The 24,405-nt window shown below is 36.0% G+C and overlaps 1 pseudogene; it reads left to right on the top strand.

Moving 5' to 3' along the window:
• The first annotated feature begins 421 nt into the window (after window positions 1–421).
• On the top strand, window positions 422–21,424 carry LOC118916509 (amine sulfotransferase-like; annotated as a pseudogene).
• The last annotated feature ends 2,981 nt before the right edge of the window (window positions 21,425–24,405 follow it).

Here is a 24,405-nt window from a genome sequence, read left to right as displayed (position 1 = left end):
GAGAAATATTTTTATTCTTTCCTTAAGGAATTAACTTCCTTCTGAAGCCTAAGTCATATTTGTGTATTTTTTTTACTGTGTTGGTAGGATACATAAGAATTCTGATTTAAGCATTATTTTGAAACTATCACAATAATATCTTTTAAGTGTTTCCCCTGTAGCTACATGAAAGGAGGACACACATGTAGAATCAAGACCCATCCCATGACCAGCAGACTCCTGGACCCTGGAGCAAAGCCCACACACCCAGATTCTGAGCTAGTAGTTTCAGAGTCAACAGGTTATCAGAGTATCTGGAGAAAACAGAAAATCAATTTCTATTCTCAATTATAGACAAGAAACAGGGATATGGATGGGAAGAAGATCTAAAATTGTACTAGACTCTTTCAAAGAATTTATGTCTTTTGCAGGCAATTGAATTATGGAAGATAAAGAAAACTTTTTATTCAAATTTAAAGGATATAATTTTATAAATAGTGAAATTGGTATTGACTTTTAAGAAAATTTGGATGATTTTGAAATCAGAGATGATGATGTCTTCATAATCACATACCCCAAATCTGGTAAATTCTCCATTCTGATAGCTAATCTAATAACTGAATGGCTTTTCTGAGAACATAGTTTCTCAGTCTTATTTTGTATAGTCCTGTACTCTAAATTGATTGGGTATTGAAAGATAAGATCATTTCATGTCTCATGAAATACGGTGTTTACAATGTAGCTAAATTTATTTCTCATTTTGGCAAGTGAAATGAACAAAATGAAGAAGCTGTTGTCTTGAAGAAAATGTATCAAAAGCATGGTGATGAAGTAGCTTGGAAAGGAGGCAGGAATATTTCCCTTAGGCAGGGAGTTGGGACAGAAGATTTAAGCTACATTGAATGATGTGTGAAGAAGGAAATTTAACTTATACTAATTATAAATAATGTGGAATACAGCTCACAAAAATTCAACAGTTCATTATTTGTGGGACATCGCAAAAGCAGTTCTAAGTGGGAGGTACACAGCTATTTAGCCTACCTTTAGAAATAAGAACAATCCCAAATAAACAGTCTAAACTCATAATTAAAGAAAATAGAAGAAGAACAAATAAAACCCAAAGTTAATAGAAGGAGGGACATCAGAAAGATCAGAGCAGAAATAAATAATTCAGGAAAGAATAAAATAGAAAAATTCATGAAACCAAGAGCTGGTTTTTTTGAGAAAATAAACAAAATAGATAAATCCTTAGCCCGACTCATCAAAAAAAAAAAAGAAAGTGACACATAAACAAAATCATTAATGAAGAGGGAATAGTCACAACAGATACACAGAGAAATCCAAAGAATTATTGGAGAATACTATGACAAATTGTATGCCAATAATTGGACACCTGATTAGAAATGGATAATTCCTTAGAAAAGTAAAACCATCCAAGACCAACCCAGAAAGAAACAAAATCTTAATAAATTACCAACAATAAAACAAAACAGGTAATCAAAAACTCCAAATGAACTAAAGTACAGTATCAGATAGCTTCACAGTTGAATTCTACCAAGCATCTAAACAAGAGCTATTACCCATCCTTCTTAAAGTATTCCAAGAAGTAGAAGAAGGAATACTCTCAAACTCTTTCTATGTGGCCAGCATCTCTCTAATATGATAGCCATACAAAAACACTAAAAAAAAGACAAATTTAGACCAATATCCTTGATGAAAATAGATGTAAACATCCTCAACAAAATATTAGCAAACCAAAATAAAAAATACATCAAACGGATAATCCATTATGACCAAGTTTTGTTTATTCCAGGGGTACAAGGATTATATAATATTCATAAATCAATGTCACACACTACATTAACAAAAAGAAGGCTAAAAACTACATGATCTTTTCAATAGATGTTGAAAAAAGCATTTGACATAATTCAACATTCATTCAAGATAAAATCTCTCAACCAAGTGGGAATAGGGGGTATATCCTCAACATAATAAAGGCCATTTATGTCAAACACACAGCTAATATCATACTGTCAAATATCACAGCTATTTTTAATAGCATAAAGCTGAAAGCTTTTCCTCTATTATTGGGAACAATACAAGGATGTCCACTCTCACCACACTTATTCAACATAATACTGGAGCTCCAAATCATGGCAATCAGACAACACAAGGAGATAAAACGCACCCAAATTGGTAAGGAACAACTTAGATTGTCTCTATTTGCAGAGACCTGATATTACACATAGAAAAACCTAGACTCCATCAAAAAACTGTTAGAACTCATAACTGGATTCAGCTGTGTTGCACGATACAAAATCAAAACTTAGAAATCTGTTTCATTCCTGTATGCTAACAATAAATTAACAGAAAGAAAAATCAGGAAAATTATTCCATTTACTATTGCATCAAAAAGAATGAAATAATTAGGAATAAACCTAGCCATGAGGGTGAAAGACATACACTCTTAAAACTAGAAAACACTCATGAGAGAAATTAAAAAAGAAACAAATAAATGGATATCTATCCTGTGTTCACAGTTAGGAAGATTTAATAGTATCAAAATGGCCCCCCTATACAAAGCAATTTACAGATTCATGGTAATCCCTATTAAAATACTAACAGCACTTTTCAAGGAACTAAAACAAATAGTTCTAAAATACATACGGTATCATAAAAGACCTTGAATAGCCAAAACTGAGAAACCAGGAACAAATCCGAGAGGATTGCACTCCCTGACTTCAAGCTATAATATAAAGCTACAGCAATCAAAACAGTATGTTCCTGGCACAAGAAAAGAACCGTAGATCAATAGTACAGTAAAGAGAGCCCATATATAGTTCCACATATATATGGCCAATTAGTATATAGTATATGATAAAGGAGACATGAATATACAATGGCGAGAAGACAATCTCTTCAATAATGTGTTGTAAGAACTGGACAGCTATCTTCAAGAGAATGAACCTGGATTACTGTCTAACTCCATATAAAAGAGTAAACTTGAAATGGATCAAAGATTTGAATGTAAGACATGAAACCATAAAACTCTTAAAAGAAAATCTAGGCACAAATCTCTGAACATACATATAAGAAATATTTTCATAGATGCATCTCCTTGGGCAAGGTAAAGAAAATAAAAAATGAACATGTTTGACTACATCAAAGTAAAAGTTTCTACACAGCAAAGAACACCATCCTCAGAACAAATTCATAAACAATTTATCCAATAAGGGGTTAATATCCAAAATATATAAAGAGCTCATTTGCCTCAAGACCAATGAAACAAATAACCTGATTTGAAATGGGCAGAGGACTTGAACAGACACCAAAGAAGAAATTCAGAATGCTAAAAGACACATGAAAAAATGCTTCACAATGCTAATCATCAGGGAAATTCAAAGGAAAACCTCCCTGAGATATCACCTCAGACCAGTTAGAATGGCCACTATTCAAAAGAAAAAATATGTGTTGGTGTGGATGTGGAGACATGGGAACCCTCCTCGCTGCTCGTAGCTATGGAAATTGGTACAAGTGCTGTGGAAAGCATTATGGAGGTACCTCAGAAACTGAAAATAGAAATATTATTTGATCCAGTAATTACACTTCTAGGATTTCACCTGAAGAAAACAAAATCCCTGAATTGAAAAGATATATGTACCATTGTTTATTGCCACATTATTTACAATAGTCATAATATGGAAGCAATCAAAGTGTTCATCAGTAGATGAATGACTAAAGATGTGGTACATATACAGAATGGAATATTTTTCAGGCAGAAAAAGAAAAGAAATTCTGCCATTTGCAACAACATGGATGAATCTAGAGGGCATAACGCTCAGTGAAATAAGCCAGGTATAAAATGACAAATATCATATGATTTCACCTAATTTGGGAATATAAAAATAAATCAAAACAAAATGAACAAAACAGCAGTAGACTCATAGAAACTGAGAAGTGACTGGTGGTTACATGGTGGAGTGGTTGGGGTGGGTGGATGGGGAGGCTGAGAGGGTTAAGGGGTATGAAAATTCTCAGTCATAATATATAAGTTTGTCATGGGGGTAGTAGCACAGCATGGAGAGTATAGTCAGTGATTCTCTAGCATCTTTCAATGTTGACAGAAAGTTAACAGCACTTAGAAGGGTCGAGGATTTAACAATACCAGTAACTGTTGAAGCACTCTGTTATATATTTGAAAAAATTGTAAGATTGTATATCAGCAATACTTCAATTGGAAAACATTTTTTAAAGTGAAAAGACAACCCACAGAATGGGAGAAAATATTTGCAGATCATATATCTGATAAGGAACTCTAATGAGATATCCCTTCACACTCACTAGAATGGTGATAATCAAAAATACAGTAACAATTGTTGGCAAGGATGTGGAGAAATTAGAACTCTCAAATATTGCTGATGGGATTGTAAATGTACAGCTACTCTGTAAGCTGGTTTGGCAGATCCTCAAATGTTAATACATAGAGATATCATATTACCCAGAAATTCTACTTCTACATATCCCAAAGAAAGAACACACTATGCCTACACCAAAACTCATACATGAATATTCATATCAGCATTATTAATAAGAGCAAAAAGTAGATACAAGCCAAGTGCCCATTAACTGAAGAATGAATTAACAAAATGGTATAGCTGTAAAATAGAATATTATGTGGTCGTGAAAAGGAATGAAGTACTGATAAATGTTACAACATGGATGAACCTTGAACATATTACATTAAAGAAGCCAAACACAAAAGGCCATGTATTGTATGATTCCATTTAAGAAAAGTCTAGATAGGTGAATTTATAGAGATAGAGTGCAAATAGTGGTAGCTTGGGGCTGAGTTTTAGAAGAGGAATTGTAATTGACTGCCAATGGCTATGGAAATATTTGCAAATCAATTGGTGGGTGGCAAATTAGATCATGGTGATGACTGTACAAACTTGTGAATATATTTTTTTTAAACCCATGGATTATAAGAATAATATGGGTGAATTGTAACTGAAGTGAATGAGGTTGTTTTAAAAAAGAAAATAATATATCCCGAAGATTTTAAATGTGTCTCTGGGACATAAAATGGCTAGTACTATTAAAGCAAAGTCCTAAGTAGTGATTTGCATAGAGAAGAACTTAAGGGGCTTTTTCCCACTTTACTCCCATGGTTGTGCCTCAGGGCATGACTCATTAATCCACTAACCATCCTCCTTCTGCCTGCCTTTTCCCTCTGATGACACAATCTGACTGATTTCTGATTTTTTTTTCACTTTCTGTACTGAGTTTTTCTCTCAGGTAGGCCAGCTTTATTTCTTGGACTGTTTTTGAGGACACATTCTTACTGCCCCTTCCATTCTCATTCATTCAGTTGATTGCATAGCTCACAACACTAAGCCCATTTCCAATGCAAGATTTTCTGATGTCCTCGAATGGGCTGATCAAATGGTGACCCTTTCCTGTCCAAATACGCTGTATATAAATGATAGAAAACAGTCAGCATTCAGAAGATCAGAAATGTTTTGAATAATGCTTGAACACAAGTTAAAATATAAATTCTTAATAAGAAAGTTTCCTGCTCTTCAAAAGTCTGTTAAAACTTCCAAAAAAGGAAGGTTATAGTAGTAAATTTGGGGTGTTCACAGAAAGATAAAAAAGGATCTGAGTATTTTTAAAGTATTTTTGCTACGTCACCTGGCTCTGAGAAATCCCGCAGTGTGCACTGTCGATGTAAGGGAGACCTAACATTCCTGTTTGCTCCCTGGACGTCCTTCAATTCCAAATCAGCACTTTATGGGGCAGCAGCAGAGACCCTTATTTTTATGACCACCTTTCAATTCGTTGTTGTTGCTTGTCTTTTGGATGTTGGCCGTCCTAACTGGTTTTAGGTGATATCTCATTGTGGTTTTAATTTGCCTTTCCCTGATGATTAGCGATGTAGAGCATCTTTTCATGTGCCTGTTGGTCATCTGAATTTCTTCTTTGGAGAAGTGTCTGTCCAGAACTTCTGCCCATTTTTTTATTGGGTTATTTGCTTCTTGGTGTTGAGGCATGTGTTTTCTATATATATTTTGAATGTTAATCCCTCCCTTATCAGATATGTCATTTATGAATATATTGTCCCATACTGTAGGATTTTTATTCTAATTTTTTTTTGTACTACTGATGTTCTACTTTTTGTTCTACTGATGGTGCCCTTTGCTGTACAAATGCTTTTTAGTTTGATGTAGTCCCATTTGTTCATTTTGGTTTTTGAAACTTTGCCCAAGAGATATTTTCAGGAATAAGTTGCTCATATTTACCTTCAAGAGATTTTTGCCTATGTTTTCTTCTATGAGTTTTATGGTTTCATGACCACATTCATGTCTGTTATCCATTTTGAGTTTATGGAGTTAGACAGCAATCCAGTTTCATTCTCTTACATGTAGCTGTCCTATTTTTTCAAGACCTGTTTTTGAAGATTTGTCAATTCCCCATTGCATATCCATGCCTACTTTATTGTTTATTAATTGGCCATATATGTGTGGGTTTTTAACTGGGCTCTCTATTCCAATGATCATTGTGTCTGTTCTTGTGCCACTACCAAATTATCTTGATTACTGTGGCTTTGTAGTAGAGCTTGAAGTTGGGGAGCATTGTATAATGCTTTATTCTTCCTTCTCAGGATTGCTCTGGCTATTTGGGGTCTTTTGTGGTTTCATATGGATTTTATAACTGTTTGTTCCAGTTCATTGAAGAATGCTGTTGGTAATTTGATAGGGTTTGCCTTGAATCTGTATATTGCTTTGGGCAGGATGGCCATTTTCACAATATTAATTCTTCCTATCCATGAGCATGAGATGTATTTTCATTTATTGGTGTCTTCTTTAATTTCTCTCATGAGTGTCTTGTAGTTTTTAGGGTATAGGTCTTTCACCTCCTTGGTTAGGTTTATTCTCAGGTGTCTTATTCTTTTAGATGCAATTGTAAATAGAATTGTTTTCCTGATTTCTCTTTCTGCTAGTTCATCATTAGTATATAGGAATGCAACAGATTTCCGTATATTAATTTTGTATACTGTAATTTTGCTAAATTCAGTTATTAGTTCTAGTGGTTTTGGGGTGGATTCTTTAGGAATTTTTATGTACAATACCATGTCATCTGCAAACAGTGACAGTTTAGCTTCTTCCTTACCAATCAGGATGCCTTTTATTTCTTTGTGTTGTCTGATTGCTGTGCCCAGGACTTCTAGTACTATGTTGAATAAAAGTGGGGATAGAAAGCATTCTTGTCTTGTTCATGACCTTAGAGGAAACGCTTTAAGCTTTTCGCTGTCAATTATGATGTTGGCTGTAGGGTTGTCATATATGGCCTTTATTATGTTGAGGTATTTGTTTGTTATACCCATTTTGTTAAGACTTTTATCATGAATGTATGTTGGACTTTGTCAAATGCTTTTCAGCATCTATGGAGATGATCATGTGATTTTTGTTCTTTTGTTGATATGATGTATGATGTTGATGGATTTTCGAATATTGTATCATCCTTGCATCCCTGGAATAAATCCTACTTGATCATGATGGATAATCTTTTATATGTATTTTTGAATTTGGTTTGCTTATATTTATTGAGCATCTATGCTCATCAGGAATATTGGTCTATAATTTTTTATTTTGTGGTGTCTGCCTAGTTTTGTTATAGGATTGATGCTGACTTCATAGAATGAGTTTGGAAGTATCCCATCCTCCTCTACTTTTTGGAAAACTTTAAGAAGTATGGGTATTAGGTATTCTCTAAGTGTTTGATAAAATTAAGTGATGAGCCATCTGGTCTGGGGTTTTGTCTTTAGGTGTTTTTTTTTTTTACTACCAATTCAATTTCTTTGCTGGTAATTGGTCTGTTCAGATTTTCTGTTTCTTCCTGGGTCAGTCTTGGAAAGTTGTATTTTTCTAGGAAGTTCTCCATTTCTTCTAGATTATCCAATTTGTTAATGTGTAATTTTTCGTCACATTCTTTAATAAATCTTTGTATCTCTGTGTCGTCCATAGTGATTTTTCCCTTCTCATTTCTGAATCTGTTTATGTGTGTAAACTCTCTTTTTATGTTTAGCTAGGGGTTTATCTATTTTGTTTATTTTCTCAGGAACCAACTCCTGGTTTCATTAATTCTTCCTATTGTTTATTCTTCTCAATTTTAATTACTTCTCTGATCTCAATTATGTCCCTCCTTCTACTGACGTTGGGCCTCATTTGTTCTTCTTTTTCTAGTTTCATTAATTATGAGTTTAGACTGTTCATCTAGGATTGTTATTCTTTCTTAAGATAAGCCTCTATTGCTGTATACATTCCTCTTAGAACTGCCTTTGCCATGTCCCATAGAAGTTGAGGTGTTGAGCTGATGTTTTCATTTGTCTTCATATATTGCTTGATCTCTGTTTTCAGTTGGTCATTGACCAATTGATTATTTAGGAGCATGTGTTTTTTTGGTTGTTGTTTTTTTTTTGGTATCATTAATCCACAATTACATGAGGAACATTATGTTTACTAGACTCCTCCCTTTACCAAGTCCCCCCCACATACCCCATTAGTCACTGTCTAGCAGCATAGTAAGATGCTGTAAAATCACTACATGTCTTCTCTGTGTTACACAGCCCTCCATGTGCCCCCCACAAACATTATACATGCTAATCGTAAGGCCCCTTTCTTCTTTCCCGCCCTTATCCCTCCCTTCCCACACATCCTACCCAGTCCCTTTCCCTTTGGGAACTGTTAGTCCATTCTTGGGTTCTGTGATTCTGCTGCTGTTTTGTTCCTTCAGTTTTTCCTTTGTTCTTATATTCCACATATGAGTGGAATCATTTGATACTTGTCTTTCTCCACCTGGCTTATTTCACTGAGCATAATACCCTCTAGCTCCATCCACGTTGTTGCAAATGGTAGGATTTGTTTTCTTCTTATGGCTGAATAATATTCCATTGTTTATACATACCACATCTTCTTTATCCATTCATCTACTGATGGACACTTAGGTTGCTTCCATTTCTTGGCTATTGTAAATAGTGCAGCGATAAACATAAGAGTGCATCTGTCTTTTTCAAACTGGGATGCTGCATTCTTAGGGTGAAATTCCTAGAAGTGGGATTCCTCAGTCAAATGGTATTTCTATTTTGAGCTTTTTGAGAAACCTCCATACTGCTTTCCACAATGGTTGAACTAATTTACATTCCCACCAGCAGTGTAGGAGGGTTCCCCTTTCTCCACAACCTCGCCAACATTTGTTGTCGTTTGTCTTTTGGATGGTGGCCATCCTTACTGGTGTGAGGTGATATCTCATTGTGGTTTTAATTTGCATTTCTCTGATAACTAGCAATGTGGAGCATATTTTCATGTGTCTGTTGGCCATCTGAATTTCTTCTTTGGAGAACTGTCTGTTCAGCTTTTAGGAGCATGTTTTTAAGCCTCCATGTGTTTGTGGGCTTTTCTGTTTTCTTTGCACTTTTTATTTGTAGTTTCATACCTTTGCGGTCTGCGAAGTTGGTTCATACAACTTCAATCTTTTTGAATTTTTGAAGCCCTTTTTGTGGCCTAGTATGTGATCTATTCTGGAAAATGTTACATGTGCACTTGAGAAGAATGTTTTGGTGGAGTGTTCTGTAGATGTCTGTTAAGTCCATCTGTTCTAGTATGTTGTTCAGTGCCTCTGTCTCCTTATTTATTTTCTGTCTGGTTGATCTGTCCTTGGTAGTGAGTGTTGTGTTGAAGTCTCCTGAAATGAATGAATTGCTTTCTATTTCCCCCTTTAATTCTGTAAGTATTTGTTTCACATATGTTGGTGCTCCTGTATTGGGTACATATATATTTATAATGGTTATATCCTCTTGTTGGACTGAGCCCCTTATCATTACATAATGTCCTTCTTTATCTCTTAATATTTTCTTTGTTTTGAAGTATATTTTATTCCATAGAAGTATTGCAACTCCTGCTTTTTCCTCCCTTTTATTTGCATGAAATATCTTTTCTCCACCCCTTCACTTTTAGTCTGTGTATGTCTTTGGGCTTGAAGTGAGTCTCCTGTAGGCAGCATATAGATAGGTCTTGCTTTTTTATCCATTCTATTACTCCGTGTCTTTTGATTGGTGCATTCAGTCCATTTATGTTTAGAGTGATTAGCATTAGGTATGTACTTATTGCTATTGCAGGCTTTAGATTCATGGTTACCAAAGGTTCAATGGCAGCTTCTTTACTATCTAACCATTCAATGAATTGTTGAATTCAGTTTGCTCATTTCTTATTGCATATTTTTGCACCAATGTTCATTAGAAACAGTGGTCTGTAGTTTTCTTTTCTTGCAGTGTCCTTGTGTATGATTTTATTATCAGGTAATGCTGGCTTTGTAAAATGAGTTTGACAGTGTTCTCTCATCTTCTAATATTTGGATGAGTTTTAAAGGGACTAGCATTAATACCCAAAGAATTTTTTGAAAACATTTGAAATATTTTAACAGAGAAATAGTGGTTTTCTTGATTTTACTCAAATATAAAAGGCACATTGCCACCTCAGACTCTTTGCACTGAATGATTCTTCCTATAATTGACTCCCCAGTTATCTGCATAGATTACATTTTTTTCCCACCTATGGGTACTTGTTAAGTTATTGCATTCTCAATGAAGTCATTCTGGATGATCATATTTAAAGAACCAGCCTCACAAAAAAAACAGCATTCTCTTGCTGCTTTATTTTCTCTCTACAATACATTTATCACCTTGTAATATACCACATATTTGTATATTTATGTTTTTTATTCTTTACAAGGTCCCACTACAGAATCCCATATAGTACTTGCACAAGAACAAATAGGTCACAGGGACAGGAAGGAGAGACACAAGTCCACAAGTATGAGAGACTCCCTAGAAATTTAATCATGGCTCAACTATTAATGAAGAAAGGTTGAGTCCTTAGTGTTGGGAGAGTTGCCTCACTATATGGAGGAAATGCAACTAGATATCTATCATCCCACCCAAGAGTGAATTCTGATTGTATTTTAGATATTAATATAAAGGGTAAGCTATAAAGCTATTTTTCTTAGGGGAGTATAGCTATTTCTGTTATAAAAATCATTGTGACTTTGTGTGGGGAAGAGCTTCTAAGCCAAATGTCCAATGCAGAAATTACAAGCAAAACATCTAAAAAGGCAGTGTCTGAGATGAAATGTGATGGCAATCTGGCATGAACTGAGGAAAATGTAATATAATTTATCACCTCAGACATGAAAAGGGCAAAAAGAGAAAAAGGTGTAAAGAGATGGACAGGCTGGGAAAGTGAAAGCAGTAGGAGCAGCAGAAGAGGAAGAAGAAGTGCAGCCTGTGTTACCTGGGGAACACTTTGCTGCAGTGCTCATATTCTTGAATTTCTGGAGACCTGAGGCCTCATAGGTCATGAGTGGTAGTTATCTTGTCTGTCATAAATCCTAAATAAATGATGTCACATCCTGAAGTTGTGATACCTCCACAGCAGCAGTATCTATTAACTGGGAAACTAAGATTTATGTAAAAAAAACCTATCAGAGATCCATACATTGAATTTTAATCAAGTTTTACTCCAGCTGTGCTAATATATATAGGCACAAGTGGTCATAGTCTTCCCGGGTGACATCGGAAGCCTTTGGGAAATAAGGCTAGCATAGAATTGATGAGGGGCCCATATATTTACTCATTTCAGAACTCAGATTATTATCCGGACAGGGGCACAGGATGTTTCAATGAGGTAAGTCTGCCTGAAAACACAAGCTTGGAAATACCAGAAGCATGACCTTATTAGTGGGTGTGTTTTAAAACTCACTAGTCCCATATATGTAGCTTGTGAAGAAATGTAAGGAAATGAACACAGGTAATTAAACCCACATATTTGGTCACTAATGTCCACTTTAATTGGAATTAACTGAGAGAATCATCATAAAAATTTCCAGATCCCACAGAAATCCAGGGTCCAACTTCTGGTAGCATCTTTCTCTTTCTATGTGGTTGTCATAGATTCTCCTTTAGGTATTTGTAGTAGACAAATTTCCTTAAGTAGTGATCATGGGCAAAGTGAGAAAACAGGAGGAAGGTGAGAAAGATTAAAAGTTCATTCTTTGGAGGAAATTTTCTTATCTGTGCTTAATTAGCTAGTGATCAGGGAGTGGAAACGAGGAAAAAAATATAGGGGTAGGCATAGAGGTAATGTAAAGATACCATATGAAGAAAAGAAAGAAAAGACAATGCTACAAATAATGCATTTGTGTCAAATGCCCTGGGAGTTTTGAATGGGCCATCTCCTTAAAAGGAAACAAAAGCAATCTTTATTGTCTTTTACCTTTACTTCACTTTACATATGTAAAATAATCCATGCAGATATTATCATTATCCCTAGTTGAATAACATAACATACACAACTTAAAAACTGATGCTATAGTTTTGGACATTTTGAGAACTTCCTGAAGTTGAAAACAAAATTATTTCTTTTACAGGAACCATGTGGGCTCAGCAGTTACTGAGCCTGATTTATTTTGAAGAGTATCGCAAAAGAACTGCAAACGTGGACACAGTTGATATAGTCCCCTTTCTTGAATACTATCTTCCACCAAGTGACTTTGACAAAAGACCATCTCCTCGTCTGTTCTGTAGCCACATTCCATACTACTTGGTGCCCAGAGGGCTGAAGAAGAAAAAAGCCAAAGTAGGAAAGAGACGATGCCTGCTCAAAGATTGTTCTTTTCATTATTTCATTTTCAATTACACTGATACTACATACATCCAATTGTTATCTAATTTGCTATTTTGCACACTATAATTTTCATTAGCATTTGCATTCTTATTTGTAGTATTTAATTTTATTTTCACCTTATCCTTTTCTCTTTAGGGCCTTCCCTGCTTCCTTGGATATTCCCAACTTATTTCCCATTCTCCCTCAAATCTCAACTTCCATGAAAATCAAAGGATCTTTAGAACAAGAAAGGATCTTGTTCTAAAATGCCACCAAGTAGTATGGAATGTGGCTACAGAACAGACGAGGAGATGGTCTTTTGTCAAAGTCACTTGGTGGAAGATAGTATTCAAGAAAGGGGACTAGATCAAGTGATTCTCTCTCCCTCTTGTCCATCCTTCCTGGATCAATCATTACCATGGATTTAAAATTTCAGCTCTTGACTCATTACCTTACTCTCCACTTTGGCTCACATCACTCATGGGATAATTTTAAGGTTCATGTTAATGGTGTTCAGGCAGGCCCAGACCAGGAGAGGCCAGCAAGACACCAGGGCCTGAACTCCAAGGAGGACCTCACTTTCAGGGTGCAGCAAATGCCTCCTTTAAGTCTGCCCTCCAGGCTCTGCCCTGGCCTCCTTCTATTCCCAACCCTGCCAACCTCAGTGTGAAATTTCCAACACCAGTCATCTTTCCTCCACCAACCTCAGCTCCCCTTCTAGCCCTCTTATAAACCACCATTAACTTATAGCACTCATTGCTTTCTGATTTAATATGTATAAATATTAGCTTATTGTCTATTTTTTTGAACTGAATGGAAATCCATGAGAGAGGTAGAGGTTTTCTCAGGGCTGTGTTCACAATGCTGAGAACATTGGACCTCAGGTAGTGAACTTGGATGAAGAATTCACCAATGGTTGCACTAATTATGTCATGACTTCAAACACCTTGTTCAGAATGCTGCCTCCTAGTCTGCCTAGTCTTTTCTGATGTTCCCATCCCAGTTCCTGTAAGTGTCATTCGGGATCCATCTCCTACCGTCCCCTGCAGCAAAGAGTTCCAGTTCTCACTGTATTTTTGCACTATACTCACTTCCTTCTAAAGCCACTTGCTCCATTTATCTCTGTATTCATCAGCTGACAAACCCTAATTCTTAAAACAGAATTGGAATGCATTCCTACTTTGCTCAGAGACCTGAATGACTAGGGTAAAACATAAATACTTCAAAGTTATACCTGGCCTTTAATCTATTGCCAAAGGTCTCAAATTCTACTACTTTAAGTATTTCACTTTTTTGGTTTACAAAATGAATATATGATACTTTCTTTCCTCTTTAGAAACCACAACAACATTTTGCCCTGTGCCTCCACCGACCCCAGTGAGTGACCTCCAATTCAGAATGTTATCCCCACTGGTGTCCTCTCACCACCTTCCCTCCTTAAAAGAAAAGCTGCAGTGTGTAGATGGTGTCCACAACTATTAGAGATTATCCTCTCCAGTTGTGGTCAGAGTCTGTTTTTGTTGATCCCAGTGTGCCTCAAATAGGGTGATTTTGTCTCTATTGGATATTTGGAACTGTCTGGAGGCATTTTTGGTTAGGGTTGTGCTGGTACTGCTGGTTTGGTGTGAGATGAGGCCACAGATGCTATTAAATATGCTACATTTTACAGGGCAGACCTGCAGAGAGCACTAATTGTTCCAAAATGTCAGAAGGGCCCCTCTAGTAACTTTGTTCTATCCTTAAAGATATGGCGTGAGCACTAATTTCCTTTTTTCAATTCATTATCAATTTCCTGTTTCCTGCTCATTCTCTTTGACACATAATCAAGTTGTCATGTTACACATTTTGAAAGAGATGGAACTCTTCTTTCTCCATATTGATTTTTAGCAGTTGCTCTTCTGTTCTTTGAGCTAATCTTACTCAATTTGGTTTCTGCCTCCAACTTTCATTGATGCCTCAAAATCAATATCACATATTTATTTTATTTTATAAACCAAGGTCTCAATTTTCTATCATCTTTTTTAGCCTATCCATGGCATCTGACATAGGTGATTATTTTCTCCTTCTTTACATGTTTTCTTTTTCTAAGTTACTATGTCAGTGTATAAATGTGGGAAGCCTTTAAACTGTTTGAACACATTGGGATAATGAGTTAACCTAACTTGTTGACTCTAATATCTGTGTTTTGTCAGAAAAATCCATCCCTGAATTACTTAGGGTTTTCTCTAATGGACAGTGGGTATCTGAGAAAATGTTCCTTCCTCCTTTCGGCTTCTCCTTCCCTGTCTAACCTCTAAGTGCTGCTCCTGCATGTATTTGACCTGGCCTTCTCCTCCTCTCCCTCTGCACTTATTACCTAGGACACATTATCTAATACCACATCTTAAAGTAAAATGTATATGGTAAGTTCTCACTTTAATTCTAGATGATACGATCTTCTCAGTTTTCCTATACTAATAACTTGCATGCTTGTTTACCCAAAAAGGCAGTACCTTTTACTCTGCGATACCACTGTCACCTTTACATAAGCAAAGGGATGTATGACAAGAACTAAATCCCAAACCGTAGTTAGTGACACAAAGCATCATAGCAAACCACTGAAAGTTACTTCTTGCCTTCACATTTTACCCTCTGGAGGGGTGCTATTCATTTCTTTACAGAAATATCAGTCATCATTGATGCTTACCTAAACACAGGGGAAAAACAAAAGATATACATGTCAATTCTCAGTAGAGATGCAAGGCCTGGGGTTTAATTTACCAAGTGACCCTGAATGTTCTGTGCACAAACAGAATAAGTCCTTTAAATGAGCTGGGCAGATATTAATGATATTTTGTATTCCAGTAAGATTAGCTAGCTTATTGTTGTTAAGTAATTATTTCTTTTGGTTGATTATCATAAACAATGTTTTAAGTGAACCCTCTATTCCTTCGATGTAAAAAAATATTTGACAAGTAACCCGTGTGAGTCAAGCAGTTATATTTTCTCTACGTAATGTAATGAAGATGTTAAGCATATTCTGAAGGATAAGAAAAACACACTTTGAGTTTTATTTGTGTATTGAAATGTGTTAGCAAGGTGTTCCGGTTCTCATAGAATTTTATAATTTTTGAAGCACTTACACCTGCATTAGCTATTTATTGCAGAGGAAAAGAATGATGTTGCTCTCTCCACCTGGGAAGTTAAGAAGACTTAAATCCTGAGATGGGTCTTGAAGAGTGATTGACAGTCTAGATCAAGCAGGGAGGGAGAGGCATTGAGGGAATGAGAAACATGAATACAAAGGTGACAGTTGAGTATGTACAACATGGTTGGGAGGTTATCGATACTAACATTAGTGGGTCCCATCCAACTGAAATGCCTTCAGGGGAAATGATGATGGAATGAAAGCAACACAAACAATGATTTCCTCTTTTTCCTGCAGATTATTTATGTGTACAGGAACCCCAAAGATGTTATGTGCTCATTTTTTCATTTTTCAAACTTGATAAAAACACTGAAACCATCTGGCAATATGGAAGAATTCATGGAACTCTTTTTAGAAGGAAAAGGTAACTGAGCTTATAAACTAGAAGTAACTTCAGACCTGTGAGAAGTTTTCAGCTTAGTGAATTTGGCAGAGGGAAAGAGACTTTGAAATAGAGTAGAATGGGTTCAGTGGAAAATTTATCAAGCCATTGGTGGGGTTATCTTAGATACAAATACTCACTGTCATCCAAACTCAGCATATTGTCAAGATCGCAAAGTTATAGTACAAGTAAATATTTATCTTTGATCATGATGGGAGTGTGAACAGATCAGGAACTCAGAGGTCTCTGTTACAGCTCAGCTGAGAAGGTGGCTCAGTGTAGATCACAGTAGGTTTGGGGCTTTGACAGTACATATTGCATGTGGAAACTTCCAGAGGCTTCTATGGGACAAAGTTCGGTTCTGCATTGTGTTCTGAGGAGTCAGTGTAGCTTATTGAGCAAGAGAAAGGCCTGCTGAGACAGAGATGATGGTCTGGCACAGGAGAGGTAAGCTTAGGTTCTGCACCCCTGTGCAGAGCTGAAGGACCTCCTCAGGGAGCCTACATGGTCCACTGAGCTCTATGTGCTTTTGGGGTCAGTAGGAGGAGTCCACTGAGGGGAGCAGCTCTACGTGCCTTTGGGGTCAGTGGAAGGAGTGGGTTAGAGAGGATTTGGTATTATGACTGTTGTTGGATTTTTGTCCTTCCTATTCCAACTTTAAAATGCTTTTCTGTTTATATAAAACATGTTTGTAAGAAAAAACAATTTATCCTTTAATGCCTATAATATTTTCCTGGTGGCAAAGGGGTGATTCTCCTGTTAGTCGGGTGACAGGGAACAGATTTCCTTTTCCTTCTTTTGTTATTAAATTTTCCTGCACCTCATAAGAAGGCTATAGTTTATTTCTCAACATGTTCAACACATTTATCTAATTTCTTCTCTATCTTCCCACAGTATTGGGAAGTCTTTGGTTTGACCATGTCAGAGGTTGGTATGAGCACAAAAATCACTTCAATATTCAGTTCATAATGAATGAGGACATGATAAAGGTGAGATGAGATTATAGTTCTATTTTAATCTAAGTTGTAACCCAGCCTGGTCTAATGAATTGATGATTTCATAGAATCTTCAAGGACAATACTGAATTAGAGATCCAAGAGGTAGTGTTTTGGAGACTTTTTCCTGTGTCATCTCCATATTCTATTTACCAGGTTGTCGTTTCCAGTATTAGACTTAAATTTCCTTTCAAAAAACAATATGTGTGTGACTGATTTCTTAGTAAATGCATGCCTTCATATTTTTCATTATTTTGAATCTGAATATTGCTCTCTCAGTCTTGCTTTAAACCTTCTAGGTTCTGCATTCTTCATCCTTTAAACATTTTGGATTTAGTTTATCACACTGGGATTCATTTGTTTTGAAATTTAATATTGTGTCCCTTATGTTGAGTAAGCCTGATAGGAGAATTTAAATGAAATGTGTATCTTTCATTAGGAAGAATTCAGCTCCTAACAACAGTTGATAATAAGTATTTTGAAGCATAAGGATAGCTCTTATTTGTTGACTGAAATTGAGAGGCATGCTGGGTATGGCAGCTAAAGGATGTCATGACTGTTCCTAGAATTTTTTATTTTCTTTTTATCATATTTGGTGTGGCATTGGTCCTCCCCACATATTTGAAAGATGGTTTTCATGGCACCAATCTTATGTCCTATGAGGATAGGATAGACAGCACCCCAAGTGGAAATAGAAGGAACAGGAACATAAAGGGCTTTTTCTCTTGCTCTGTTCCCAGCTATAACCCAGGAGGAAAGTTAATCTCAGAAGCTTCAATTTGACTTTGTCTTTGTGTTTCAATGCCGAAAGTGCATCAGTCACCTCTCTAGACTAATCTATGTAAAGGAGAGTGGTACTGTCATTAGGATCTCAGCTCAAACAGGACCTGTCCTGGAACTGCTGCCAGGATACCACCAGGGGTCTTTCAGCAAGAAAGAAGAGGATGAGCTGAAATGCAGGCAAAGACTAATGGTGGCAACAGCTGAATGTTCATGTCCAGGTTATGTCAAAATCTCCCCCTAGGTCATGATAGAAGCCCAGTATCTCTGGTTGAGTCCATATCAGCTACCAAGAGAGATTCAAGTATCTGGCTGGGTTTGCATCCCTCCTCCCAATAGGGCTTCCTCCAGTGCCTCCAGACACTTCTGACCTTCTCATCCCTGGCCTATTCCCAGCTACCTGCAGGGAATCTGAATATCTAACTTTTCTGTGAACTGATATCTCACACATTCCGTGCAACCACAGTATTGTATATACTGACCCTTTAGTCTGGATTATGTATTTCCAACTTTGCCTCCCCAGAAAAACTTTGTTTCCATTTAAGACCTACGACATACTTTTCTTGCTCCCTGAAATTTTCTCTGAAATCTGTTGCACACTGACTCTCTCACCATGTGTTGTTATACTCAATGCAAGCTCTGATTCCATTGCTATCCCTCTGGTCAGTTGCACTGTCAACCAGTGTCTGATATAAAGTAGCTACTCTCACAAGGTTTGCCTGTTGAACAAAGATAAAATGAAATGTGAGAGCCCTAGAAATAAACCAAAATTAGGAGCAAAACTATAGATATTGACAAAAGAAAACTTAATTTACCAAGAAAGAATAATGATGTCCTTTTTCGCTGTTTAATTCCAAATGTATAATCAGCCTAAGGAACTACATATTTCATTCCATGTTGTTATTTCATTGTGGTATTTGTATAAATCTTATTTGTTATGATTTTCCTAATGTATTATAATTAGTCTGTGTTTTACTTCAGGATCTGAGAAGTTCTATATTAAAAGTCTGTAAATTTCTGGGGAGAGAATTGAATAAGGAAGACATGGATGCTGTTGTGACTCAAGCCATGTTTGAAAACATGAAGTCTGACCCACGTGCAAATTATGAAAATGCACTAAACAAGCGAACTGAAATTAGAAGGACACATGGCCATTTCCTTTGCAAAGGTGAAGTTTAGCATGAAGTTTTTTGTTTTGTGAAGTAAATTATCCAAAGTGCAGCTTCTGGACCTCTTGCCAGAGTTTACCAAAATGGAGCACTGCTTGACCCCTTCCCTCCTCCACTCAGTTGACTTTTCTGTGCTTTCTGATCCATGCTCTTTATGAGACGATATTATTTGTTCCCTGAAGGGGACCTACTGAGGAGTAACCTACAATCACAGGTCTTTACATATCCCCTACAAATCTACCAATGCCTAGCACAGTTCCTGCAACAAAATGGATGTTCATTCAGTGTTAGACACTGTCCCTTCATTAAATGGCCACAGTTGTGATAATGAGTTAGTGATGGATCTGTTAGCCCTCACTGGCTGCATTTACATCTCCACATTATTTTCTGAACATCATCCTGGTGTGAATTAAGAGTACACATTTGCTATTCTTTGCTATGAGAAGTGACTATTATGATGTATGTATTATGTATCTTAATCAAATCTGAATCTCATAACAACTTAGAGGAATATCTCATTTATCTGGCCTAATGGTGAATGATATTTTTGATTGAATTAAATCATTATACAAATGATACAGTTGATCATATCGAATTATTTTTATTATATAATCTTTCCAAATAATACCTTACAATCTTTTAACTGAGGATGAGTATACTGTGTGATACAGAATTATAGATACATAGTTTTCTTTAATTATAGAGTTCTATGCCTCTATATTAAGTAATAATAAACACTGTTTTCTTAAAGATTTTTACTGTATCCCTTCATCTATTGGTACATTTTCCTCCTTCTCTTAAGAAATTGAAGCAGTGGTAACAAAGAACCTATCTAAAGAGGAGGAGTGCCCTTTCCCTTTGGCCCCAGCATAGACTGTTGTGTTCTAGATGCTAAAACCATTATCATTTGTCATTATTGCTGTACATGCATTTGAATTTTGTTTAAAAAAAGAAAACTTTCTGTGAATCTGTGTCTTTAACAAACCTGAACAAGAGAGGTTGAACTGGTAAATAAGGGAAGTCAGAGTTAGCTAAATTTCTTTGTAGAATTGGAGCATATTCCCACGTTTCACACTCACTTTGCTCATTGAAGTTAGCTTCTTGAAGGTCATTTGCATTGGTATGACCACAGCTGCATTAAGATTTCTTTGAGTTTTTAGTTTATTTCATATTTTTATTTTCATTTCATTCTGTGTATTTTAGAAGTCAGTGTTTCTTCTCTTCCTCTCCTTCTCTCAGCTTCTACTTGTCATCACAATTTTGAATGTCTGTAAGTTTAGTACCAGGCTGTGTCATGCCTAAACTGAGTAAATATGAAATAATTTCAGCCCTGCCTTTCTACACTCTATGACCTCTGCTATATTTTCACATCTCTTAGAACATTCATGTCCTCATCAGGAAATATTAATTCAGTGATATTTGATATGGGATTTTTATAATACTTTTAAAAAATACAGTAAGCAGAGCTATTGTGGAATTAAAGAGTGATTAATTTGCAGTGATTTTCTTTTTTTTCCAGGGGGCTGACAGCTTAGAAAGGGGACAAATTACAGTGTAATTGTAATGAAAAGTTTCTTTACCAGCTGTCCATAAAGTGAGAGAGTGAAGACAGGGCCATGGGGAGGAGGAACCAAGAACTTAGAGGGGAGAGAAAAACAAAAGTGGGAAAAATCATGTTCCCTCAGTGCTAAGGTCCCACACCTGCACCCCCAGCCCAGACACTTCACTGAAGCAGTTGGTTTGTATCTCCCCCCAGGTAACATTGGAGACTGGAAAAACCACATGACTGTTGCCCAGAATGAAAGATTTGACAAGATTTTCCAAAAGGAGATGAAGAATTTACCCTTGAAGTCCATCTGGGATATAAATGAAGAATAGAATCCTAAGCTCAATCCAAATATTTTAAGAGAACACATTCAGAAAGAAACATTTAACAATATACTGTAATCTTTAACTATTCTTGGATCACAATTGAAAACCTTAATGATTAATAAATACTAATAGAGTAATTCTACATCATTTGGCATATGCCGCCTGTTTTCCAGTTCCTGGGTTCGTCCATTTCTGATGAAAAAAGTATTCTCCTTATTGTGTTAGCATATAATTATGGATATTGTATTTTACTTTCAAGTAATTCCTCAGTTCTTGAGTAAAAGAAGAATTCATAATGTGATCAATTTACTATGTTATAATGGAAGGTTTGACTATTATAAAACACTGCATGTCAGTTTTCATGTTAAAGGACTTAATATTTCCATACCCATGTGAATGAAACTTTTATTTCAACTCTTTTAGGTTTTATGTTTAACTTAGGATTGACACCCCAAATATTTTAATGTAGTCATATATCATATCTTCATTTGACCTATATATGCTTATGTTGTAAAAAATTATTCTTCTAATAGATAAAAAAATGACTCAAATTGTTTTTTGAATAGTCCATCATTTTCTTCCTGTTTAAAATGGACATTATCATGTTCTATATAATTGTATGCATGTAAGTCGAGTTGTGTAAAATGTCATATTTGTTCTCCTAGTATGATTTTTCTCTTTCAAAATTATGATGTATAATTTCTAAAATAAAGTTATAAAATCTCAGAAATAATTTTTTGTTATTATTGTAAGTTTTGCTTTAAAGATAATTTAAAACTGAGACCCTTATCAACTGAGTAGTCCCATTCAGAAATATGTCACACCATTTATTTGTGTTTTCTTTTCCCAGATCATTTGGTAAAGACATGTGGTTCTTATGTATGCCAGCTCATTTCTTGTTCTGTTTAGTCCTTACCATACATGTATGTATTTATAACATTGTAGTTATTGCAAGTAGGAAATTTTATCAGTTAAATTTTCTGACTCTTTATCACTGCTCATGGATAATCCATAATCTGCTCATCCATAATCTGGGTTTCTGGCATTAAGTCTGCCTGAGTGGGGAGCAATGCAGCTTGTCTGAGGCTGGAAGTAGTGTGGAGGCTGCCACACCAGCCACCAGCTTCTGCAGACCTCCACGTACATCTCTGCTGATTGGTGCCCAATTTAGGGTGGCTGGCTGCCTCAGTTGCTTTAGTTCCATATGCTCAGAGCTCTGCTCAGCTTTCCTGAGAAACACAAATAATTTCTTTCATCACTGCTTCTTTAAACAAGGAGATAAGGGGCTCTGACTCCAGCATTGGGAGAGGATTTCTCAGTCCCCATGACTCCTCCTGGCACAGCACCTCCTCCCTTCAGAACACGTAACTTCCCTGGGGGGCATGGAGGAGGTGACTTTTGTCTAGAAATAAACATTCATTTTTCCCTCTTTTCTCCCTATGTCTTCTAAAACAAGTTTAGGTTAGGAGTGGGAAAGGGAATATTATGCTTAAAAGAATGAATATTGGTACCTTCTGTCTACAAGATATTGGCATTAGAATTTTAAGTGAATTTTCTGCATGATTATTAACAAATCCTTATAAGGTTGTTGATATTTCATAAATGAGCATATAGGAATTAGAGCACAGTAAACTTAACTCTAAAGAGCTAATAGGCAGTAAGTGTTAGCACTATGATTCAAACCCTTGTCTGTCTGACTCCATAGCTGAAACTCTTACTCTCCCCTTAGCTTTTTGTACCAAATTAGTGATTAACTTGGTTTAGTCTGAGTTGCCATTTTAACTTGATTAAAATCTGCCTCTGGTTCATCCGCATTCCACTGAGAACATGAAAGATCTTTCTCCTCAGCCCTTCATTTGGGCGTTCTTCTCTGCAGAGGTGTTGATTTTACTTCTTTAGTCTCTGGCCCTAGGGTGTCAGAATCTGGCCTAAAGTAGATTTAGCAAATGTACCCAGGAAAGGGAACCAAGGATACTTAACCTGCAGAAGGCTCTTTCCTCTTTGGAATTTTAGTTAATTTAGTATTTATTAATTACAGAGAGCTAAGGTTTTTAAATACATAATTTTTGTACTTTGCTGTTTTTTATCATATTTTTGCCAAGGGAACATTGGCCTCTCATGACTTTCTATGTTCTGACTGAACAAGACAGGAAGCCTTAACCATATTTTTTATGAAGTGTATAATGCTTATCACCATAACTACTTATCTACTGCTGTAATTGATCTGTTATGGGGGCCACTATTCAATTCCAAAGAGTGCAAGTTGTCTAACTTTCCACTGTAGTAGCAATAAAAGTCAGGTGATATTCTGTGGAGGAATTTAACTCCTGGTATATTTAACCCTCAAATACATTTGCAGGGCAACATGAGTGTTGCATGAGAATGATATCCCTTAAGTAAATTAGGTACTCCAAGGCATGAGCCTACTGAGGACATGTGTATTGTGTGCATTGATTTCCAAAGCTGTGACTCACATTGTCATATAAATCATTCCTTTATCATGTTCTTGAATGTGCTTCAGTCATCTAATTAACATAAAAAATTATTTCTGTTATTATGTTATTAAATTATGATGTGTTCTAGGAGTAGAGATCAACTGATGAACCTATATTCACCCATGGGAAACCATGATTTCTGATCTCTAATTTGTAAAAATCTTTTATTAGAACTCAGTTGATTAAGTAGATGATCCTGTGTATGTGAAATCATATTTTGTTTTTTTCACATTAATCTGTTTCCCAATACACCTTCTCCAAATGTCCAAGTTGTGGCAAAGGTTTTAATTCAAGCAAACACACATTTACAGTGACAGCAATTTTTTCAAATTTTAGTGTACATAAATTTCCTGGTTTGTGTATGAAATTAGATTTCAAGGCCCCAAATCAGAAAGATTCTGATTTTCTTGACTGTGGGTAAGGTTCAGAAGTCTGAGGTTTGTGGGTAGACTGTCACCATACTTTAAGTAAATTTACATACGTTTCTCTTGAACTGCATTGATCAGATTTTTATCAAAAGTGTATGTTGTGTATGTGTGTATACCTGTATCTTTATGTCTCGATGAAACCACTTCATCCAGATTGTTTTTAAAAATTTAATCAGTGGTCTACAAACAGGTTTTAGAACCTGTTTCTAGCTTTTATAAATTACCTAATCTCTTTTACTGGAAAACACTGAAAAAGTTGGATTTGATGACTCCAAGAATGCAATTCTTTTGGACTGTTGAATTTTTGGGTGAGAGTTTTTATAGTGTTACACTGATACTGATTTTTCAGAATGAGGTTAGGTTTCTTGCCAGAAAAGTCATTTGTATTGAAATATGAAATGT

The sequence above is a fragment of the Manis pentadactyla genome, chromosome 12 (assembly GCF_030020395.1).
Source record: "Manis pentadactyla isolate mManPen7 chromosome 12, mManPen7.hap1, whole genome shotgun sequence".
Classification (NCBI taxonomy): Eukaryota; Metazoa; Chordata; class Mammalia; order Pholidota; family Manidae; genus Manis; species Manis pentadactyla.
This window is presented reverse-complemented; position numbering and strand designations above follow the sequence as displayed.